Source organism: Orycteropus afer, unplaced genomic scaffold, assembly GCF_000298275.1.
Source record: "Orycteropus afer afer isolate SDZICR_OR568_19922 unplaced genomic scaffold, OryAfe1.0 scaffold00004, whole genome shotgun sequence".
NCBI lineage: Eukaryota > Metazoa > Chordata > Mammalia > Tubulidentata > Orycteropodidae > Orycteropus > Orycteropus afer.
Window position 1 is genome coordinate 31,516,995 of NW_006921591.1, and position 7,468 is coordinate 31,524,462.

The window sequence follows — 7,468 nt, forward strand, 5'->3', positions numbered from 1 at the left end:
TTTTGATCAGGAATTGGTGTTGGATTTTATCAAATGCCTTTTCTGCATCAATTGATATGATCATGTGGTTCTTCTCCTTTGTTTTATTTATGTGGTAGATGACGTTGATTGTTTTTCTAATGCTGAACCATCCCTGCATACCTGATATGAACCCAACTTGGTTATAATGAATTATTTTCTTGGCATGTTGTTGGAGTCTATTGTGTAGGATGTTGTTGAAGATTTTGGCATCTATATTCATGAAGGATATTGGTCTGTAGTTTTCCTTTTGAGTGATGTCTTTGCCTGGTTTTGGTATCAAGGTTAAGCTTGCTTCATAAAATGAGTTAGGGAGGATTCCATCATTTTCTATTTTTTGGAATAGTTTGAGTAGGAATGGTGTCAGTTCTTCTATGTATGTTTCATAGAATTCTCTGGTGAAAATGTCTGGGCCAGGACTTTTTTTGGTTGGTAATTTTTTGATGACCTGTTCAATTTCTTCTTTTGTTATCAATCTATTGAACTTTTCCTCATCAGTCTGTGTTAGTTTAAGTAAGTGGTGTGTATCTAGAAATCTGTCCATTGCTTCCACATTTTCAATTTGTTAAAGTACAGTTTTTCATCCTGATATTATCCTTTTTACTTCAGTTAGTTCTGTTGTGATGTCACCCATTTCATTTCTTTTTTATGTTATTTGTGTTCTCTCTCTCTTTTATTTTGTTAAATTTTCCAGTGATTTGTGAATTTTATTGATCTTTTAAAAAAAACAGCTTCTGGTCTTGTTGATTTTTTCTGTTGCCCTTCTATTTTCTGTTTATTGACTTCTGCTCAAATCTTGATTATTTCCTTTTTTTCTGGTCACTATAGGCTTTTCTTTCTGTTCTTTTTCTAATTGTTGGAGACGTTGTCTTAAAGTTTTGATTTTGGCTCTTTCTTCTTTTTGGATGTTTGCATTTATTGCTGTAAATTGGCCTCTGATCACTGCTTTTCCTCATTTGATTCTAGGAATTTTTGAATTTCAATTTTTATTTCTTCTCTTACCCAGTTTTTTTCAAGAATGGTATTGTTCAGTTTCCATGGTTTTACTCTTCTTCTGTTGATCTTCCTATTATTGATTTCTAGTTTGATATCATTATGATCTGAGAAGATGGTTCGCAGTATTTCTATGTTTTTGAATTTATGAAGGCTTGCTAACATATGGTCTATCATGGGAAATGTTCCATGTGCACTGGAAAGAAATGTATACTGTGTTGCTGTTGTGTGAAGTGTTCTGTAGATGTCTATAAGGTCAAGTTGTTGCTATGTGCCGCCAAGTCAAAGCAGACTCATTGTGACCCTCCTTGGGTTTCCATGGCAGTATCACTACGGAAGTAGATTGCCCCATCTTCCTTCCGAGGAGTGACTGGTAAGTTTGAAATGCCAGCCTTCTGGTTAGCAGTCAAGTGCCTTAGCCATTATGCTACCAGAGCTCCTATAAGATCAAGTTAGTGGATGGTATTTTTTAGCTCTTCTGCATCATTGTTGAGTTTCTTTCCAGTTGTTCTGTTCTATCTTCCTTGAAAGTGGTGTATTACAGTCTCTCATATGACTGTGGAGTCATCTCTTTGACTTTTCAACTCTTTTAAAGTCTGATTTATGTATTTTGGAGCTGTTTTCATTGGGTCCATAGATATTTATTATGGTTATACCTTCACATTGAATTGATCCCTTAATCATTATCCAATGTCCTTCCTTGTCTTATATTGTGTTTTTTTTTTTTCTTAAATCAATTTGATCAGAAATTAATATGGCCACTCCTGCTCTTTTACAAACTTTGATTTTTAGTCTATTTTTGTCTTTACCTCTAAGGTGTGTCCCTTGTAGACAGCATACTGATGGATTTTGTTTTCTTATCCAATCTGCCACTCTCCATCTATTGAATAGTGCATTTAATCTATTAACATTCAATGTAATTATTGACAAGTATGAATTTGTTGCTGTCATTTTGTTATGTGTTTTTTCATGGTGTCCTTGGATTCTTTGTTCCATATTAATTTCTGTGCTGAGTTCATCATGTTTATGACTCAAGGTATCATTTCCTTTGTTGCTGTTGCTTTACTATTGGCTGAATATTTGTGCTTGTCCTGTTTTTTTATTGTGATATGAAGGTTTATCATTTTTCTTTGTGATTACCATGTAATTTTTTATTTTCTCCCAAAGACTACAACAGTCCATTCTATCTTGCAACTCTCTTGAATTCCTCACCATTTAAAAGTTCTGTAACTACACAGTATTTTCCCTCTTTTTGGTTTGTAGTTGTCCTCACTTGCCACTTGATGTCTCCATTTCCCTGTTTCCAATCTTGTAAACTTATTTTACTTTGGATATGTCCATACTTGTGGTTTCTGGGATATGTCATCTTGTGTGTTAATGATCGGATGTTGTTTGCTATTTCTGATTCTCTGTTCAAAGGATTCCCTTTAGTATCCCTTGTAAGATTCATCTGGTTTTAACACATTCCCTTAGTTTCTGTTTATCTGGAAATGTCCTAATTTCACCATCATATTTGAGGGACAATTGCACCGAGTAAGTAATTCTTGGTTGAAAATTTTTCTCTTTCAGGGTTTTATATATACCATCCCATTGGATTCTTGCTTGTATGATTTCTGCTGAGAACTCAGAGATTATTTTTACTGGCGGTCCTTTGTAAGTCACTTTTTGTTTTTCTCATGCTGCTTTCAGGATTCTTTCTTTGTCTTTGTTTTTGATGAGTTTGATGATGATATGTCTTGTTGATTTTCTTTTGGGGTCTATCCTAATTGGGGTTTCTTGAACTTGCTGAATGGATATATTCTCATTTTTCATCATATCAGGGAAGTTCTCCTCCAGCTAATCTTGGGCAATTTTCTCCATGGTTTTATTATTCTCTTCTTGTTTTGGAATTCCAGTGACACCTAGGTTATTCCTTTTGATGGTATACCACATGAACCTTAGGCTATCTCCATTTTGTTTTGATCCTTTTTCTGATTGATTCCTTTCCAAAGAAGTATTCACATATTTGTCTTCAATCTCATTAATTCTGTCTTCCACTGCATCAATTCTACTCTTTTGACCTACCAATGTGTTATCTATTTCTGGCAAGTTAGTATTAATCTTCTGGATTTCTATTTGTAAATTTAGAATAATTTCTATTTTTTCATTTATTTTGTCATTTTGTTTTGTATTTTCTTCCAAAATTCTTCTAGGGTTTTTTTCTTTGTTTTCCTTGGTCTGTCTCTCAATCCTTTGAAGATACTTAACTATAATTCTTTTGAATTCCTTATCAGAGAGTTTCAATGCTGCTTTTTCCTCACAGATGTATTCTGGGTGTGTATCTTGCTCCCTTGTTTCTACCACTTTATTTTGCTTCTTTGAGTGGTCTGTGATGGTCTTTTTTTCTCCAAAAAATTGGGGCATTATTGTATTTAGATTTCTGTTAACTGTTTTCGAGGAGCATCCATAGGTGAGTTGGGCTGTTCTTGGTGGTTGTTTATTGTAGGCTTGTTAGTAGAGAAAGAAGTGGTGGCTCTCAATAAGTAAAGCTGCAGGAGGTATGAGTGTAGTTGTGTCATATGGGGGCTGTTGCTGTTTTCCATTCAGTTATCCAAAAATAACAATTGAATGACCATCAAAAAAGTAAAAGCAAATGGACAAAAAAATGCACCATGTAATCACACTGGAACAGTAACTAAAAAAGGGAAAAAGAAGAAAAAGAAAAACAAAACAACAAACAAACAAAAAACAGAAGTATCTAGGAAGAGGGCATTAAGAGAAACAATGTAGAGGAAGAGATTAATGAACAAAATGGGAAAAACACAAAAAGAAAAAAAAAATGAATGAGGTTAGCCATGAGAGAGAAAAAAGAAGAAAAAAAAATTGAAACCAGAAACAGGGAAAAGAAAAGAGCTGAAAATTAGAACCTGGGAGGGGAAGGATAAAGAATAATAATAAAAGAGACAAAGTAATAATAATAATAATAGTAGTTTCAAAACAGACAAAATCCAACAAACTGAAACACAGACAAAAAAAAAAAAAAATACCATGGGGGCAGGGCAGGGCACCTAGACTCCATCCAAGCACACAGAGTGAGGTGGAGTTCCTGTGGGCCTAGAGGTTGGGTGGGAGTGAGGGATGGCCACACTTCTGTTCACTAGAGGGTGGGGGGCATAAGAGTAACTGGAGGATGTCACACCTTTCCAGTTGTCCAGGTCCAGAGTGTCCTTGGGGTTACTGGCAAGTGGAACCTGTTCTAAAGTACCAGGAATCTGGGATGTAGTCTTTCTGCCTATTCTGCCATCTTACCTGAACTCCTTGATTTTCTTTTTTTCATTTTTTCCCATTTTTTCTTAATTATTCTCCTTCCCTACCTTTTTTTTTTCATATTGCCTTATCCCCAGATAACGCAGGGTTTTTTTTTTTTTTTCCTTCTTCTTCTTTTTCCATTTTTTTGTTTTTTGTTTTTTGGTTACTGATCCTGTGTGAATGCACAGTGCATTTTTTGTCCTTATACTTTAACTTTTTTGATGGGGATTCAATTGTTATATTTTTCTATCGAGTGATATAGACAGCAACAGTCTCCATATGACAGAAATACATTCACACATCCTGTAACTTCACTTACTTAGTAAGAACCACCCATCCCTTCTCCACCAACAGGCCAATGATAAACAAATACCAAGAAGAGCCTGACTCACCCTGAGCTGCTCTTCACAAACAGTTAACAGAGATTTAAGTACAATAATGCCCCAATGTCTCCAAGACAACAGAGCATCACAGACCACACAAAGAAGCAATATAAAGTTGTAGAAACAAGGGAGCAGGATACAGACCCAGAATACATCCCTGATGAAGAAGCAGCATTGGAACTCTTTGATAAGGAATTCAAAAGAATTATATTTAGGTGTCTTCAAAGCATTGAGACACACACCAAAGAAAACACAGAAAAAGTCCTAGAAGAATTGTGGAAGAAAATAGAAGAACAAAATGACCAAATAAATGAAAAATTAGAAATGATTCTAAATTTACAGATAGAAATCCAGAAGATTAATACTAAATTGTCAGAAATAGATAACATGTTGGAAGGGCAAAGGAGTAGAATTGATGAATTGGACAACAGAATTTGTGAGATTGAAGACAAATACCTGAATATTTCTTTGAGAAGGGATCAATCACAATAAAGATCAAACAAAATGAAGAAAGCTAAGGTATATGTGGGATAGCATCAAAAAGAATAACCAATGTGTCTTTGGAATTCCCAAACAGGAAGAGAATAATAAAACCACAGAGAAAATTGTCCAAGATTTGTTGAAGGAGAACTTCACTGATATGATGAAAGATGAGAATATATCCATTCAGGAAGTACAATGAACTCAGAACACATTACACCCTAAAAGAAAATCACCAAGATGTATCATCATCAAACTCATCAAAACCAAAGATAAAGAAAGAATCCTAAAAGCAGCATGGGAAAAACAAACAGTGACTTACAAAGGACAACCAGTAACAATAAGCTCTGACTTCTCAGCAGAAACCATGCAAGTAAGAAGCCAATGTTGTTGTTGTTGTTGTTATGTGCTGTCGAGTCAGCCCGGACTCATAGCGACCCCTCTTTGGGTTTCCAAGGCAGTATCACTATGGAAGTAGGATTGCCCAACCTTCCTTCCGAGGAGTGGCTGGTAGGTTTGAACTGCCAGCCTTCTGGTTAGCAGTCAAGTGCTTTAGCCACTATGCTACAAGAAGCCAATGGGATGGTATATATAAAACTCTGAAAGAGAAAAGTTTTCAACCAAGAATTACATACTCGGCAAAATTGTCCCTCAAATATGATGGTGAAATTAAGACATTTCTAGATAAGCAGAAACTAAGAGAATTTGTTAAAACCAGACAAAACTTATAAGACTTATTAAAGGGAGTCCTTTCAACAGAAAACCAAAAATAGCAATATTAACCAAACATTAATACACAAGATGACATAACCCAGAAACCACAGCTATGGACATATCCAAACTAAAATAAGTTTACAAAATTGTAAACAGGCAAACAGAAACATCAAGTGGCAAGTAAGGACAACTACAAACCAAAAAGAGGGAAAATACTGTTTAGTTACGTAGCTTTGGTAGAGTAGTGTCTAAGGCCCTTGACTGCTAGCCAGAAGGTTGGCAGTTCAAACCCACCAGCAACTCCTCAGAAGGAAGATGGGGCAATCTACTTCCACAGTGAGACTCTCTCAGAAATCCAAGAAGAGGTTGCTACAAGTCGGGTCCAACTTGATGGCACATAACAACATCAACAAAAACTAAATGCTGAGGAACTCAAGAGGGTTGAAAGATAGAATGGACTGTTCTAATATTGGAGAGGAAATTATAATCACAGGGTAACCTCAAAGAAAAAAGATAAAACTTCATATCACAATAAAAAAAGAGGAAAAGCACAAATATTCAGCAAATAATAAAACAAAAGCAACAAAGGAAATGATAACACAATTCATAAACATAATTTATAAACATAAACATAATCAGAAAATAATATGGAACAAAGAAATCAGGGACATCATGAAAAAAATACATAACTAAATGACAGCAACCAATTCATACTTGTCAATAATTACACTGAATATTAATGGAGTAAATCCACCACTCAAGAGAAGGAGAGTTGCATATTGGACAAAAAAACAAAAGCCATTAATATGCTGCCTAAAAGAGACACACCTTATAGACAAAGATAAAAATAGGCTAAAAATAAAAGGTTGGAAAAAAGTATATCAAGCAAATGGCAACAGTCACCGAGCAGGAGTGTCAATACTAATTAGTGACGAATTAACTTTAAGACAAAAACCATCATACAGGACAAGGGAGGAGATTATATAATGATTAAAAGATCAATTGAACATGAAGATATAACCATAATAAATATATATGGACACAATTAAAGAGCACCAGCATACATAAATCAGACTTTAAAAGAGTTGAAAAGTCAAATAGAGGACTCCAAAGTCATAGCGAGATAATTTAATACACCACTTTCATTGAAAGATAGAACAACTGGAAAGAAACTCAACAAAGATGCAGAAGAGTTAAACAACACAATCCACCAACTTGAACTTATAGACATCTACAGAGCACTTCATCCAACAACAGCACAATATAAGTTCTTCTCCAATGAACATGGAACATTTCCCAGGATAGACCATATGTTAGGCCATAAAGCAAGCCTTAATAAATTTAAAAATATTGAAATACTGCAAACATCTTAGATCATAATGTTATCAAATTAGAAATCATTAATAAGAAGATCAATGGAAAAAGAATAAACACATGGAAACTGAACAACACCCTCCTTGAGAAAGATTGGGTAAAAGAAGAAACCAAAATTTAAATTAAAAAATTCCTTGAATCAAACGAGAATGAAAACACAACATACAAAAATCTTTGACATGCAACAAAAGCAGTGATCAGAGGTTGATGTATAAGTG